This window comes from Aquarana catesbeiana, linkage group LG01 (assembly GCF_042186555.1).
Source record: "Aquarana catesbeiana isolate 2022-GZ linkage group LG01, ASM4218655v1, whole genome shotgun sequence".
Classification (NCBI taxonomy): Eukaryota; Metazoa; Chordata; class Amphibia; order Anura; family Ranidae; genus Aquarana; species Aquarana catesbeiana.
In genome coordinates this window covers 107,001,398-107,017,356 of record NC_133324.1, presented here as the reverse complement: position 1 = coordinate 107,017,356, position 15,959 = coordinate 107,001,398, and the positions used below count along the sequence as shown (strand labels likewise).

The window sequence follows — 15,959 nt, the reverse complement described above, 5'->3', positions numbered from 1 at the left end:
TTGCTTTAGAGCAGGGGTGTCAAACTCAATTTCATTGTGGGCCGCATCAGCATTATGACTGTCCTCAAAAGGGCCGGTTGTATTTGTAAGATTAGATGTCCAGCGCATCCCCTCCCCTTACATTAGATGTCAAGAGCCACTCCACCATCAGAAGTTGAGTTTCCTACTCTCCCTAACATCACAGTGCACCCCCTTTCCGTATGCTGCTGCTGGGAAGAAGCTGGATGCATTGCTTGAAAGCAGAAAGTAGGGGACTGGAGGAGAACCAGAGGAGGGCTGGAGCTCTCCTGCAGCTGCAGGAGAGGTGCGAGGGCCACATGAAATGGCCTGGAGGGCCGGATTCGGCCCGCGGGCCTTGTGTTTGACACCTGTGCTTTAGAGTATGTGGCTGGGGGGACTATGCACGAGGGTGATTTTTTAGGAAAAACATAGACCTCCCCAGGACCTGATGACTTCAAAGAAGCAGTGTGGCTATGGGCACTCATTGTTCACAGATAGACTGATCTACAGAAGACAGTTATAAGAGAGACCTTACAAGTGTGAAGTTTATGTAGCTCCAAGCATTAGCAATCATTTGCACACCCCCCGGGGCTGCAATGCAGGGGGGTGGTGGTGCATAATGTGCTCTCACCTGATCGCCCTTATTGGGGTGCTGCTGTCCCCCATATCTACAGTCAGTCTGGGTACATACTTCCAAGGAAGGATAAATACATTGCGCTGTCCAAAGAAAAGCCAGCTCCAGCGTGTCAGGTCCTCTTCATGCACCAAGAAACATCCTGCACATGTCAACCAGCAGCGATCTCCAAAATAGCAATCCAGGCAGATTAAGTGTAGTATGGAGGGTAGTACTAACCAAGGGTAGTGAGGGGGAGTAGTCGATGATCACACACAGGCTCCAATGTATGGGGGGCACTCTTCCCGCTCTGCGATCTTCTCTCCGGATTATCCCACACTCCACATCCCTGGGTTGACACCCCTAAGCGGTGCCGGCCTGACACCCCCCCCAATGTGTGGCACCCGTGGTGGAACCCCCCATCCATTGGTATGCCACTGTTTCAACTGATAGTCAATTTAAGTACATTTTTTTGGTTTGTTTTATTATGCTTTAAAGTAATACTAAAGGAATAAAAAAATGTTGTATTTACCTGCTCCATGTAATAGTTTTGCACAGAGCAGCCCTGATCCTCCTTTTCTCAGGTTCCACAGTGGCACTCTGGGCTCATCCCCCCTGCTGAGTGCCTCCATAGCAAGCTGCTTGCTATGGGGGCACTCATGCATGCTCACTCCCGAGCCCTACTTTATGTCCATTGACACACAGAATGGGACACAGCCCCACCCTCGCTCCCCCTTGTTGACTGTGATTGACAGCAGAGTGAGCCCATGGCTCCTATTGCTGTGTTTAAACCAATGAGGAGGGAGAGAGCCAGGAGAGCAGCTGCCCTCATACATATCGCTGGATCGAGATCCGGCTCAGGTAAGTTTTAGAGGGGGCTGGGGGGAGCTGCACACAAAGTTTTTTACCTTCATGTATAAAATGCATGAAGGTAAAATACTTTCAGCCTTTAGTACCACTTTACCTATATTAAACTGCCCTGTACATTGGAGATACTACTGCACAGACAATTACTGTTCTCCACTCAACAAAGCTCATTTGCAGAATTGTTGATTGGAGGACTGCTCGGGGTGCATGTCAGACCACCTGAGATCCAGACCACAGTAGACTATGTGGGAGTAGCAGTTTAGATATCCAGTGTGTGGCTGGCAAAGGGCAATCCAATATGATGCTAAAGCACTAACACATTTAAAAAACCCTGATATTTAAGCCAGACTGTCTGCATTGTACTATTAAAATATAAAGTCTCAATTGGGCTTTAACAACATAAAACAGCACAAACGCCAATAATATGCAGTAAAACTCAGTGGTGGCTGATGCCCAAATGTTTTTTTTTGGGGGGGAGGGCGCAAACAAACGAAAAAATTCTGAAAAAAAAACATCAATTGCAGCCTCACTGTGCCATCAAACGCAGCCACTGTGCCCATCAATTGCCGCCACTGTGCCCATCAAACGAAGCCACTGTGCCATCGAACGCAGCCACTGTACCATCAAACACAGCCCCTTTTCCCATCAATAGCCACCACTGTACCATCAAACGCAGCCACTCTGCCCATCAAACGCAGCCACTGTGCCCATCAAAAGCAGCCACTGTGCCCATCAAAAGCAGCCACTGTGCCATATCAAATGCTCCCACTGTGCCAACAAATGCTGCCACTGTGCCCCATCTAATACAGCTACTATGCCCATCTTATGCAGCCACCGTGCCCATCTTATGCAGCCACTGTGCTCCATAAAATGCAGCCACTGTGCAGCATCGAATGCAGCCACTGTGCCCATCATATGCAGCCACTATGACATCATATGCAGCCACTGTGCCCATCAAATGCAGTCACAGTGCCGCGGTGGGACAGCTCCTCAATGTCTTCTTTCGTCCTCTCTTCCCGTCCTCTGCTATGATTGGACACCTGATAGGCGTCCAATCACAGCGCCTGTTGTTTCAGCCAATTAGGTGACAGGTAACAGATCCAAGCACCTGATTGGCAGAGAGGAAGTTTAGTGTTAGGAACGCAAATATTCATTTGCTTTTCTAACACAGCATGGCGCTCGCAGGTCACCTTTTTTTACGCCTATTAGAGCCTATGGCTCTAATCAGGTGCTTAAAAAAAAAACCCTGCCGCTGTAATTCAGGCGCCCGGCGACCGAAAAGGGGCCGAGCGCCTGAATAGGGGGTGGCAGCGGCAGCCATAGATAGATTCATGCAATGCATGAATCTATCTATGGCTGCTAGAGGGGTGGCTGGAGAGAGGGGGTGGCGTCTGTGCGCCCTTATGGACACACTGTCACTGGTAAAACCACCACAAAAGTTCACTTTTTTTGCATAATAGATTTAAAAAGCTAGAGTTAATAAATGCAGCTACTGTATGCATGAACAGAACGTTTTCTTGTAAATGGTTTTAATATTAAACTTTTTTCAGCATTACCACCTTTATCATGGAGTAACTGATACAAGGAAACAGCTTTTCATTGTACAGGAGTCCCCGGGTTACATACATCTGACTTACATACGACTCATACTTACAAATGGAGGGAGACAACAGGAAGTGAGAGGAAATCTACCCCTAGGAAGGGAAATTCACTTCTGTAAAAAAGTGGAGGTTATTTACTAAAGGAAAATCCACTTTGCACTGCAAGTGCACATGAAAGTAAAGTCGCTGTAGATCCGAAGGGGACATGCAAGGAAAATAAAAAACAGCATTTTAGCTTGCACATGATTGGATGATAAAATAAACAGAGCTTCCACTCATTTCAGATCTACACCTTAGATTTAGAGCGACTGCACTTCCAAATGCACTTTCAAGTGCACTTGCAGAGCAAAGTGGAGTTGCGTTTCGTAAATAACCCCCAGTGTCTCCACTGAAGCTTTATCACCAATCCTTCTTTCCACAACAACCCAAAATTTTCAAAATCCAATTGTCATTCAGACAAAAAGTGAGGTGAAATCTTCTGAACAGGGGCACAGACAGGAAAACAAATTTTACAGGGGTGTTCCCTACGCTATCCAAAAAACTTAAAAATATATTTTTTGCCTGGAGCTACACCTAAAAAAGTTACCTGTTTCAACCTACATACAAATTCAACTTAAAGTGGAGTTCCACCCACTTTTACAACTCTTCAGCATCCCTCACTAAACTGTGCACTGTAAACGAATTGGATATTTTTTTATTTTTTTTCTCAGCACTTACTGTATATCTGCTGTATTAATTTTTCACTTCCTCCTCCCTGGCCGCGGCCCATCGCATCATTTCCTGTTTGCAATGCCTTCTGGGAAGGGGCGGCAACTTCCTCTGAAACTGCCGTTGCTATGGAAACCTGACCTGAAACCTATTACACTGCTTGTGCTGCACTGAGCATGTGCGAGATCTGCAAGGATGAGATCCAGGAAGAAATGCAGTATGGCTTCAGATGCCCAGACTTAAGATGGCCACGGCCTGCTATAAGTTTATAAAATAACAAACTACTGCTATAAACTAACAAAACAGACCTTAGTTTACAGACTAACTTTACTAGAATACATTAAGCTTGTGTATTATAGGGGTATTTTTATTTAAAAAGTATAATTTCGGCCGGAACACCACTTTAAGAACAAACCTACAGGACCTATCTTGTTTGTAACCCGGGGACTGTCTGTATATGTATCATCCTCCTTTTTTCCTGTATTTATCAAAATCATCTCATATAAGGTTATTTACACCTTGACACATAAATAATGTAAATAACATATAATAAGACAGGTTAGGACAAGTAAAATGAAGGTAATGGTTGTGTGTATACAGACTCCAATGATGAAAATATGGCCTTGTCGTTACACTTATTAAATTAAAAAAACATATTTAAATGCACTTATGTAAATCTTGACTTTCTTCTGATATTTCCATTTTTGTAATTTCATATATGCAGCACGCATAACTACTTACAAACCAGTTTATTGCTCATATCTCTATTGCACATGATTTTGATACAATAATAATGACTGACGTTTACGGCCATGAATGAACAAGATAAAGTAAAAGCAGACAGTGACAGGAAAAGTTTCATGATGACTAGATTGATGCTTTTCTGGTGTGGTTAGTGCACACAGAAGAAGAAGAAGCCTTTTAAGTCTCTTACAACTCTGCCTACCACAAAGGAACATGATACATTTGCAATGATTGGTCATTTAAAATAATGGCATAGCTAAGCAATATGTTCAGCTGAATTTAAAAGAGAAGGATAAAAATGTTTCCTTTGTTCAGTGCTATATAGGCTTATGTCAAGGTCTAGGACCCAGGTTTAGAAAGAGCGGCAAACATGCTTTTCTTGACCATTGTATAACAGATGTACTATACTTCCATACTGCCTGACCAACCCTTGCTACAGCCCCCATACCATTTCCAACTAATAGAGACCACACCAAGTTGGTGTAAATTTTGGCCGTAGCAGCCCCTTTATTAATCAATAAATTTAAATGAACATAACCATAAACATCTGATATTCACGTTGGTCTTTGCAGGCACTCCACATACCATCTGTTTCATAATATTGCACTGCAGTATCTTTTATATATGATAATAGGCCTCTAGCCGACATACTGGCTCGGAGACAACCAACTGACTGCAGTGCACCCTTTAACCAAATTCCAGCTAAACCACGTCAGCTGGAATACCACCATCGGGACCCATACCGCCGATGGGTCCCGAACTCTCCTTATCCGAGGTTTCTTCATTCACACGCAAAGACCAACACCCGCCAGCTGCAACGACATCCTGAGTACACACCGATCTGTGGAAAAAAGACATATTTAACAAAGATAACCAACAGGGAGTGTGGGTGGGAAGCTTATTCCTGTACGCTGCACTGATGCCGGGGGGAGGGGCCAGCTCCTGTTTACTCTCCTGTCCCCTCCTCCCAAAGCTACTCCAATGAGGTAAGACCTCTTCTGTCTGTACCCTGTTAATCCTGTCATGCCAGCCCTGCGCTATTTCTTCATTTTATTTCTTTTTCGCTCCGGGCTTTCCTTGACCATTGTATAACAGATGTACTATACTTCCATACTGCCTGACCAACCCTTGCTACAGCCCCTATACCTTTTCCAATTAATAGAGACCACACCAAGTTAGAGTAAATCTTGGCCGTAGCAGCCCCTTTATTAATCAATAAATTTAAATGAACATAACCAGAAACATCTGATATTCACATTGGTCTTTGCAGGCACTCCACATACCATCTGTTTACCCCCTTCCTGACCAGTGCATTTTTTGCGATTCGGCACTTCATCGCTTTGACTGACAATTGCGCGGTCGTGCAACGTGGCTCCCAAACAAAATTGACGTCCTTTATTTCCCACAAATAGGGCTTTCTTTTGGTGGTATTTGATCATCTCTGCGGTTTTTATTTTTTGCGCTATAAACAAAAAAATAACCACAATTTAAAAAAAAAAATGCATTATTTTTAACTTTTTGCTATAATAAATATCCCCAAAAAATAATTAAAAAAACATTTTTTTTCTCAGTTTAGGCCGATACGTATTCTTCTACATATTTTTGGTAAAAAAAATTGCAATAAGCGTGTATTGATTGGTTTGCGCAAAAGTTATAGCGTTTACAAAATAGGGGATAGTTTTATGGCATTTTTATTAATAATTTTTTTTTACTAGTAGCGATCAGCGGCGATCAGCGATTTTTATTGTGACTGCGACCTTATGGCGGACACATCGGACATTTTTGACACATTTTTGGCACCATTGTCATTTATACAGCAATCAGTGCTATAAAAATGCACTGATTCCTGTGTAAATGACACTGGCAGTGAAGGGGTTAACCACTAAGGGGCAGGGAGGGGTTAAATCAGTACTAGGGATGTGTTCTTACTGTAGGGGGGATGGGCTGTGTGTGACACGTCACTGATCTCTGCTCCCGATGACAGGGAGCAGAGATCAGTGACACTGTCACTAGGCAGAACGGGGAGATGCTGTTTGCATCAGCATCTCCCCGTTCGTCCTCTCTGCGAGGCGATCACGGGTATCCCTGCGTCGATCAAGTCCACAGGACCCGCGATCCGACTCACGGAGCTCCCGGCCGGCGCGCACGCAATGGCACAGCGGGAAATTCAATGGACTTACCTGTACGCCCATTTGCCCAGCCATGCCATTCTGCCGGTGTACATCGGCGTGCGCCGGTCAGGAAGTGGATAATAATGCACTGCGGTACCTTTTATATATGATAATAGGCCTCTAGCCGACATACTGGCTCGGAGACAAGCAACTGACTGCAGTGCACCCGTTAACCAAATTTCAGCTAAACCACGTTAGCTGGAATACCACCATCGGGACCCATACCACCAATGGGTCCCTAACTCTTCTTATCCGAGGTTTCTTCATTCACCCACAAACACCAACACCGGCTACAGCGCCCAAGGGGAAAACCTTCCCCTTGGGTGCCCCGCCAACCCCAACGCTCTCTAGATGCCACCGGCAAACCCAGGGCCCACATATTAATCACCCCAGCATAGAGGTAAACTCCATCCCCCGAAAGCACCTTCCAGTATCCAGTTCCATCTCTAAATGCCCACTGACCAGCCTCACCATTCCTAACCCAACATCAGCTGACATCCCCATTAACCTTGTTGGTAGCTATTTCCATCCCCTCTACCGATCGGTCCAATCTCCAAATCATCCGAGCAATGATGGTGGACCCCACCATCAGCATCCCCAGGAAAGCCCTGCAGATGTGCCTAACTCCACCTTCATAACCCTCGTTATGTCCCACCTGGACTTTAAGCCCACATGATTGCTGCCGACATGTGACTAACAACGGCCAGCAGCCCCCCATCCAGTCGTGCCATGCTATGCACTCCCGGCACCATCCTGCTCCCCATCACACCCGGCACTCTTACCTACCGAGCCCAGGCTTCTCGTCTAGCAATGCCTCATCGTGACCCCTCATACCCACTACCTGCTTCACTTGTCCCCCTCAACCCATATGAGGGCCCTATCTCCAGCTCAGGCCTTGTGTTCCCCCTGAAATAGAAGAAAAACCCCACCGGCCATAACAAACCGACATGCAAAAATAAACAGGCATACCCCCCAACAAAAACACCCACCAGCATCCCCGCTCCTGTAATCATGCAACAGGTGGGGATGACCATACCACTTGAACCTACACGGTTCCCCCTGGAAATGCGCTTAACTGGCTCTGAACCCAACCCACACCTGGCCGCCTACAAACTGACGAAATAGTATGAAAATGTATTTTCCCCCACACCTAACACCCTTAAACCTTTCAACCAAACTGCCTTGAAATCTGGACGTAGCGGACCAGTCCAAATGTCGCCACAGCGACCCCCCACCTTCAGGCTCACCGTTAAAAACCCATTATTGTCCCTCCTGAGCCTTACCCCCCGTGTACCTCTTGGTAGAGCAAACCCGCTCGCCGATCCTACCAGTCCTAACAGAAACACCAGGGAGAAAGCCATTGTGAACAAAGAAACTTCCTCGGCAACACCAGGGAGAAAGCCATTGTGAACAAAGAAACTTCCTCGGCAACACCAGGGAGAAAGCCATTGTGAACAAAGAAACTTCCTCGGCCGATAAAACCCGACAAACCCAATGGGCTAAAAAACATTCCGCCGAATCTACAACGACACAGTGCGCTCCGTGTCCCGGCGCTTACAAGAGAACTGATACCCTTTCTAGAGGTCACCGATATATCGGCCGATATTTGGTGTTTTTTACTTAATCGGCATCGGCCAATTGTGCTGATAAAAAAGGCCGATATAACTTCAGCGGGACTTGCAAATGACTTATGTTTAACCATTTAAAGACTAAATCTTTTCTGACATTTGTTGCTTACAAGTAAAAATCCTGTATTTTCTGCTAGAAAATCACTAGAACCCCCAAACATTATATATATATATTTTTTTAGCAGAGACCCTAGGGAATAAAATAGCGGTTGTTGCAATATTTTATGTCACACGGTATTTGCGCAGCGGTCTTTCAAATGCAATTTTTTAAAAAAAAATACACTAAAAAATTTAAAAAAAAAACTAAGCAGTAAAATTAGCCCATTTTTTTTCGTCCAAAAGTTTTGACTGCCTGTTTTTGTGTATTTAATATTTAAGATATAGTTTTTTTGGGGTTTTTTTTGTTTTTTTTTAATCTAAATTCTACATACAAGTGAACTGATTGGAGGTTTGTTTTGTTTAATAAATGTTTAAATGTAAAAAATTTTCTGTATCACTTAAGGTTGCTTCCACACTGGAGCGGGCATGCGTTGACGGTAAAACGCTGCTAGTTTTAGCAGTGCTTTACCGTCATTTTAGCGGCGCTATTCGGCTGCTAGCGGGGCGCTTATAACCCAGCTAGCAGCCGAGGAAGGGGTTAAATGCACCCCTGAAGCGCCGCTGCCGAAACGCTTTGCAGGTGCTTCGGCAGCGGTGCGCATTCATTTCAATGGGCAGGAGCGGTGGTATACACCGCTCCAAAGATGCTGCTTGCAGGACTTTTTTTTAACATCCTGCCAGAGCATCGCCTCAGTGTAAAAACACTCGGGCTTTCACACTGAGACTGCAGGGGAGCCGTTTTACAGGCACTTTACAGGTGCTATTTTTAGCCCAAAAGCGCCTGAAAAACGCCCCAGTGTGAAAGGGGTCTAATTGTTAGATTTTATGAGATGAAGGGAAAAAATAAAAAATAAAAAAAAAAATCAGCCTAATATATCGGCCCAAAAAAATCGGCATCACTTATCGGCCATCGGCCACCGCAATTTCTAAATATCGGCATCGGCATCGGCCAGAGAAAAACCCATATCGGGCGACCTCTAACCCTTTCAGTGCTTGCCCTAAAACTTGTAAAGAAGTACCAGCAATCCTGTGATTTAAAGGAAAAATGCCCAACTTACTAAATCAGGGTCCGCGAAACCCAGTACAGAACCAGCAACCCTCCCCCGGGTCCTCCTGTTCCAACTCTGCTTGATGCACCAATGACAGGCATTCATGCTAAACCACACAGGATGCAGCCCAAGTCCCATGCCTTACTGCCTTTCCGAGCCCTCCAGAACTGACCCCCAGGCAATCCACCCCCGGCATACGGGACAATGAACCCCCTCGTTGCTCCGGCGCCAGAACCCCACTCCCGGGATGCATCCCTACCACAAGCTAGACCAAGCGTTATTATGCACCCTCGAGAGGTGGACAGCACCACTAAACCAATGACTGCAGATCTCTAAACCCCAAATGACGGAGCAGCCTAACCCCCGGCTGAGACGAGGCTGCAACCGTATGGTGACCAGTATCACCCTTATGATGTTCCCGTGGAAGCGCCTGACAGAACCCCAACATACTCACCCCTCCCTCCACGGCCAGCACCACTGGAAACAATACCATTGATATACATTATATATCCCACCGGCGTACTTCACGAATGCAGAAGGGAACCCTACTCCACTGGCCTAGGAAGGAAGCCCCACAGCCTGTCGAGCCAGTCGCATACCCGTAAAACGCTTTATCGCCATCACCAACCTGCCCGAACACCCCCCAATGAGCCTTTTATTACAAACCAATAAATCCCACATTCACAAGAAAACAAGTTTAATACAGATAATGTAGTCAATGCATAACAACTAAACCCCCTCAGCTTGTGCCCTATCTAAGGTATATGCAGGCCTATATACTGTACTCGTGATTGTATAATTAACTACTTACCAGATACTTACTTTATACCCTGATGTTACTACTGCGATTGTATAATTAACTACTTACGTACTTACCAGATACTTACTTGATACCCCGATGTCACCACCGTAATGTCAGGAAGGGACACCCATACCTCAGATGGGCCCAACCCACAGTTTTCCACAGTTAGGAAGGGACACCCATACCTCCGATGGGCCCAACCAACATTTTTCCATAGTTAGGAAGGGACACCCATACCTCTGATGGGCCGAACCAACATTTTTCCACCGTTATGGGCCCAGCCAACATTTTTCCACGGTCAGGAAGGGACACCCATACCTCCGATGGGCCCAACTCTGATGTCACCACCGTAATGTCAGGAAGGGACATCCATACCTCAGATGGGCCCAACCCACAGTTTTCCACAGTTAGGAAGGGACACCCTTACCTCCGATAGGCCCAACCAACATTTTTCCACCATTAGGAAGGGACACCCATACCTCCGATGGGCCCAGGCAATATTTTTCCACAGTCAGGAAGGGACACCCATACCTCCGATGGGCCCAACCAACATTTTTCCACAGTTGATAAGGGACACCCATACCGCAGATGGGCCCCAACCCACAGTTTTCCACACTTAGGAAGGGATCCCCATCCTCAGATGGGCCTGACCCACAGCTATCCACAGTTAGGAAGGGACACCCATACATCAGATGGGTCCAACCCCACTATTTTCACAGTTAGAAAGGAAAACCCATACCTCAGATGGGCCCAACCCCACTATTTTCACAGTTAGGAAGGAAACCCCATACCTCAGATGGGCCCAACCCCACTATTTTCTCCTAGTTAGGAAGAGACCCCTATACCTCAGACGGGCCCCAACCCACCGTTTTCCACAGTTAGAAAGTAAACCCCCATACCTCAAATAGGCCCCACCCACTATTTTCCCCAGTTAGGAAGGGACACCCAAACTCAGATGGGCCCAACCCACCGTTTTCCCCAGGTAGGAAGGGACACCCATACCTCAGCTGGGCCCAACCCACTATATTCCACAGGTAGGACAGGACACCCATACCTCAGGGGGGCACAGCCCTACATTTTTTCCATGTGGCCCCCTGCACCTGTCCCGGGGTAGATGCTCACCGGCCCCCTTTCTTTGCAAATAACAGAAACGATTTTGGGCCCGCGCCTAGTACAGAAACCGGCACCCCACCTACTGTCCTTGTAATCCCACCTCAAGGACGCGTAACGCTCCCATCTGCTGGAAAAGCTTGTCCCCCTCCGCCCGGCAGTGTCCCTGTAGACTCTTCTGTGGGCCCCACCAACTGCTTCCAGTAACCGAAGAGCGCCGAACAATGTTCGGGGTTCTTTTTCCCCACTCACCCCCACCATAATAGCTAAAGCCCGTAACCAGTCAGGGAAAAAAAATTCCGCAAGATCCGTCCCTACCGCCTCATCCCCTCGTCCTCCATTGTGCTCCACACTCGCTTGGCCCCCAGCTGTCTTGCAACGTGTCCACGGCCTCAGGGAGAACAGTTCCCCAGATCCACCTTCCATAGCTGTCCCCCAGACCCTGGTGTAAGGTGCGCCCCTAGCGGCCCTTCACCAACACTTACCCTTCCCGTTGTGTTTGAAGCAACTAAACTAACAGCCACCTGTGCGCTAGCAGCCTCCCCCCGCCGTCCCAGCCCTGTCCAACCCATCTGCAGAGACCAGGCTGCTGATGGGCCTATTTGCATCTTCCCCCCAACCATGAAACCTCCGCACTCCCGCATCGACCCTGGCAGCGGCGTGACCGCGGGCCAAAAGAACCTGGGGGAACCCCTGCGGCAAACATGATCGCTTTTCCCTCCCCACTTGCTATGGCCTCGGCCCACCCCTACTAACCACCTACTATCCCTACATTGACACTAATGTAAAGATTAATGGTGGTCACTAGGGATGAGCCGAACACCCCCGGTTCGGTTCGCACCAAAACCTGGGAATGGACCGAAAGTTCGCACCAACTTTAGAACCCCAATAAAGTCTATGGGGCTCGAATGTTCGAAATCAAAAGTGCTAATTTTAAAGGCTAATATGCAAGTTATTGTCCTAAAAAAGATTTTGGGACCCAGGTCCTGCCCCAGGGGACATGTATCAATGCAAAAAAAAGTTTTAAAAACGGACGTTTTTTCGGGAGCAGTGATTTTAATGATGCTTAAAGTGAAAAAGAAAAGTGAAATATTCCTTTAAATATCGTACCTGTAAAGTGGCGCATGTTTCCCATGCTTAGAACAGTCCCTGCACAAAATGACATTTTTAAAGGAATAAAAGTCATTTAAAACTGCTTGCGGCTTTAATGTAATGTCGGGTCCCGGCAATATGGATGAAAATCAGTGAGACAAATGGCATGGGTACCCCCCAGTCCATTACCAGGCCCTTTGGGTCTTGTATGGATATTAAGGGGAATATACAGGCGGGAGTATACAGGCGGTGCAAACAAGACAGGGACTGTAGGTTTGTTGTTAAGTAGAATCTGTTTGTAATTTTGAACTGGTACATTTTTAAAGTGTAGCTCCAGCCAAAAAATCTATTTTTAAGCTTTTTGGAAAACATAGGGAAGGGTTATGACCCCTGTAACATTTGTTTTGCTGTCTGTGCACCTCTACAGAAGATTTCACCTCACTTTCTGTCCCAATGACAAATCTTTTTTGAAAATTTGGGGTTTTTAGTGAAACAAGTGTAGCGCTGACAACTTTTGTTTCTAGTCATATGTGTGTTGTAATGGTAAAAAGTTGATATAGCACCATCTAGTGGCCAACTATAGAGATACAATGTTTTATTTTCATCATTTTGAGAAGTGACATGGAAGTGATTGATTGTTTACTTCTGCACATTAACTATGACCTACCCACAATGCTCATGGACCATAGGAGAACCGAACTGCATTGTAGGGAGGATATAAGAGGGCTGGGAGCGGCCATCTTAGGCCTCTTGTTCCTGGGACGTGTGGCCTGCCAGCAGAACTCTGTGGGTGTGTGTGTCCCACAGGGTTGCGGCCTACTTTGTGAAGGAGCGGAGCAGCAGCAAGGATCCTGCCATTGATCACAGTGTGCTGGAGAAGCAGAAGTGATTGCCCTGGAGACCCGTGGAGGAGATAACCGAAGACTCCTGGTCGTTAGTGAGCGGAGTGACAGCGTGGTTGTGGCTCCATATGGACTGAGAACTGCTGAAACGGAGACATCCATCTGTTCGGGTCCTGTGTGGTGAGAGGGCTAACGCCCAGAAGTTTGTTTAACATTACACACATTTACAGCTGTTACAGAGTGTTGCTGAGACTGATAGTCCCACGGAACAATTAAATTGGGAAGCATTACATTTAGACAGACTTCAATATCCAGGAACTGATACTATGTGTCTGTCTTCTTCAAGTAAGAACACTTAAACAATTTGCTGGATTATAATTGCCTTTATGTATCACCTTGCACTGCGCAACACTCCAGAAGAACTCTCTGTGGATTACAAATACTGATTTATAGCTAGCGAAGATTGAAGACGTCAGGACTATCTCTTCTATTGCAGGGCCCTGCATCTAGCTATAAAGGATAGTGACTTTACGGTTTAAAGCAGGGGGAGCTCCCTGGTATATATAGATATATATATATATATATATATCTATATATATATGTTGTGGGATATTCACATTTTTGTGTCTTTGCGCTTGCTACAGTGTGCTGGAGGTGGGAAGGTGTCCAAAGCTAAGACAATCTCACTTTGAACACTGGTCCCACCTGGAGACACATCAATAAGGAGACTTTTCAGGAAGGTTCTGTGTGTATATATATTTAGGTATATCTGTGTATGTGTACAAAGACTGTCATAACTATTTACTATACTGTCGCACTACGTTGGTGTGATAGCATAGCTACTGTAATAACTTTTATATATTATCTAAGTAAAAAGAAGTTATTTTGATTATTACAGAAGTTTGCGTGCAGTGTTTTTCTCCTGCAGGTGGAGTTACAAGCACCCAGTATATATATATATATATATATATATATATATATATATATATATATATATATATATATATATGTGTATATTGTGAGCTAAAGTTGGTATTAGTGTCACTACAACACTGCACTACAGTTGTGTCAAGGGGATTGAACAAATTAAGAGGGATGAAGAGATCAGAGGACAGGCCCGTTCTAAATCAGCAGCTCCACTGTGAGTTATTGCTACACAAGGATTGGTGATAAAGCATCAGTGAAGAGGAGACACGTTTTTCCCATATTAACTCTTACAGGAGAGAATTTCCCTTCCAAGGGGTAGATTTCATCTCACTTCCTGTTGTCTCCTTCCGTTTGCAAGTAGGAGTCGTTTGTAAGTTGGATGTTTGAAAGTAGGGGCCTGCCCTATATACTCTGCAGAAATTGGGGCCTTAGGTGTTGGTGTTGCCACAACACTGTAAGCCCTCACAGTTACTCTTGGTGGGCGCAGGAACGGGTACTGCTGTGAAATATTAGATCAAGAATTGTAATTACATGCCATTGTTAAAAAGTGGTAGAAAAATTGGGCCTTTGGTGGTGGTGGTGGTGCTGGTGCCACAACACTGTAAGTCCTCACAGTTACTCTTGGTGGGCGCTGGAACGGGCCCTGCTGTGAAATATTATATCAAGAATTGTAATTACATGCACCTGTTGAACAGGGGCAGAAAAATTGGGTCTTTGGTGGTGGTGGTGTTGCCACAACACCGTAAGCCCTCACAGTTACTCTTGGTGGGTGCAGGAATGGGCCCTGCTGTGAAATATTCGATCAAGAATTGTAATTACATGAACAGGGGCAGAAAAATTGGGCCTTAGGCACTGGTGCCACAACACTGCAACCCCTCACAGATGCTATAGTTGGAGCACAGGAATGAGCCCTGCTGCAAAGTATTGCATAAAAAATTGTAATTATACGCCCTTGTTAAACAGGGGCTGAAAAATTGGGTCTTGGGCATTGGTGCTGGTGTCACAACACTGCAACCCCTCACAGATACTATAGTTGGAGCGCAGGAATGAGCCCTGCTGCAAAGTATTGCATCAAAAATTGTAATTGTTAAACAGGGCAGAAAAATTGGGCCTTGGCCACTGGTGGCAGTGCCCAGAACCAAAAATGTTCTTACAAGCTATCAGCATGAAAATTGAGGAGGAAGAGGATTGTGACTCAGCATAACAGGATAGTCACTCAGCATCAGCATAGGCAGTCTTGAAGGGATCTCACATTAAAAAAAAAATCAATCAGTTACATCCGCATCAAGTGCTTGGTAGCTGGTGATCCAAGACTGATTCATTTTTATGAAGGTCAGCCGATCGACCGATTCGATGGACAGGCGCACCCTGTGATCGGTTATAAAGCCTCCAGCAGCACTGAATGTGCTTTCCGAAAGAATGCTGGATGCAGGACAGGCCAGTAGCTCAATTGCAAACTGTGCAAGCTCTGGCCAGTGATCCATCCTCAAGACCCAGTAACCCAGAGGATTTTTGGTGGGAAAGGTGTCCAAGTCTGATCTTGCCCCTAGGTAATCCTGCATCATGTGAATCAGATGCTGCCGATGGTTGCTGGAATCGATCAGACCTTGGGGCTGTGGACTAAAAATTTGTCTGAACGCATCGGTCAGACAGCCACCTTCTCCACTGCTCCTTCTGTGACTGACCGAAGCCTCAGCAACACGTTG

General features: G+C 45.9%; 1 pseudogene; it reads right to left on the bottom strand.

Annotated features, from left to right (window-relative positions):
• Positions 1 to 4,748, bottom strand: part of LOC141145430 (granzyme A-like) — an 85,570-nt pseudogene extending 80,822 nt beyond the window's left edge.
• Between the last annotated feature and the right edge of the window lie 11,211 nt (positions 4,749 to 15,959).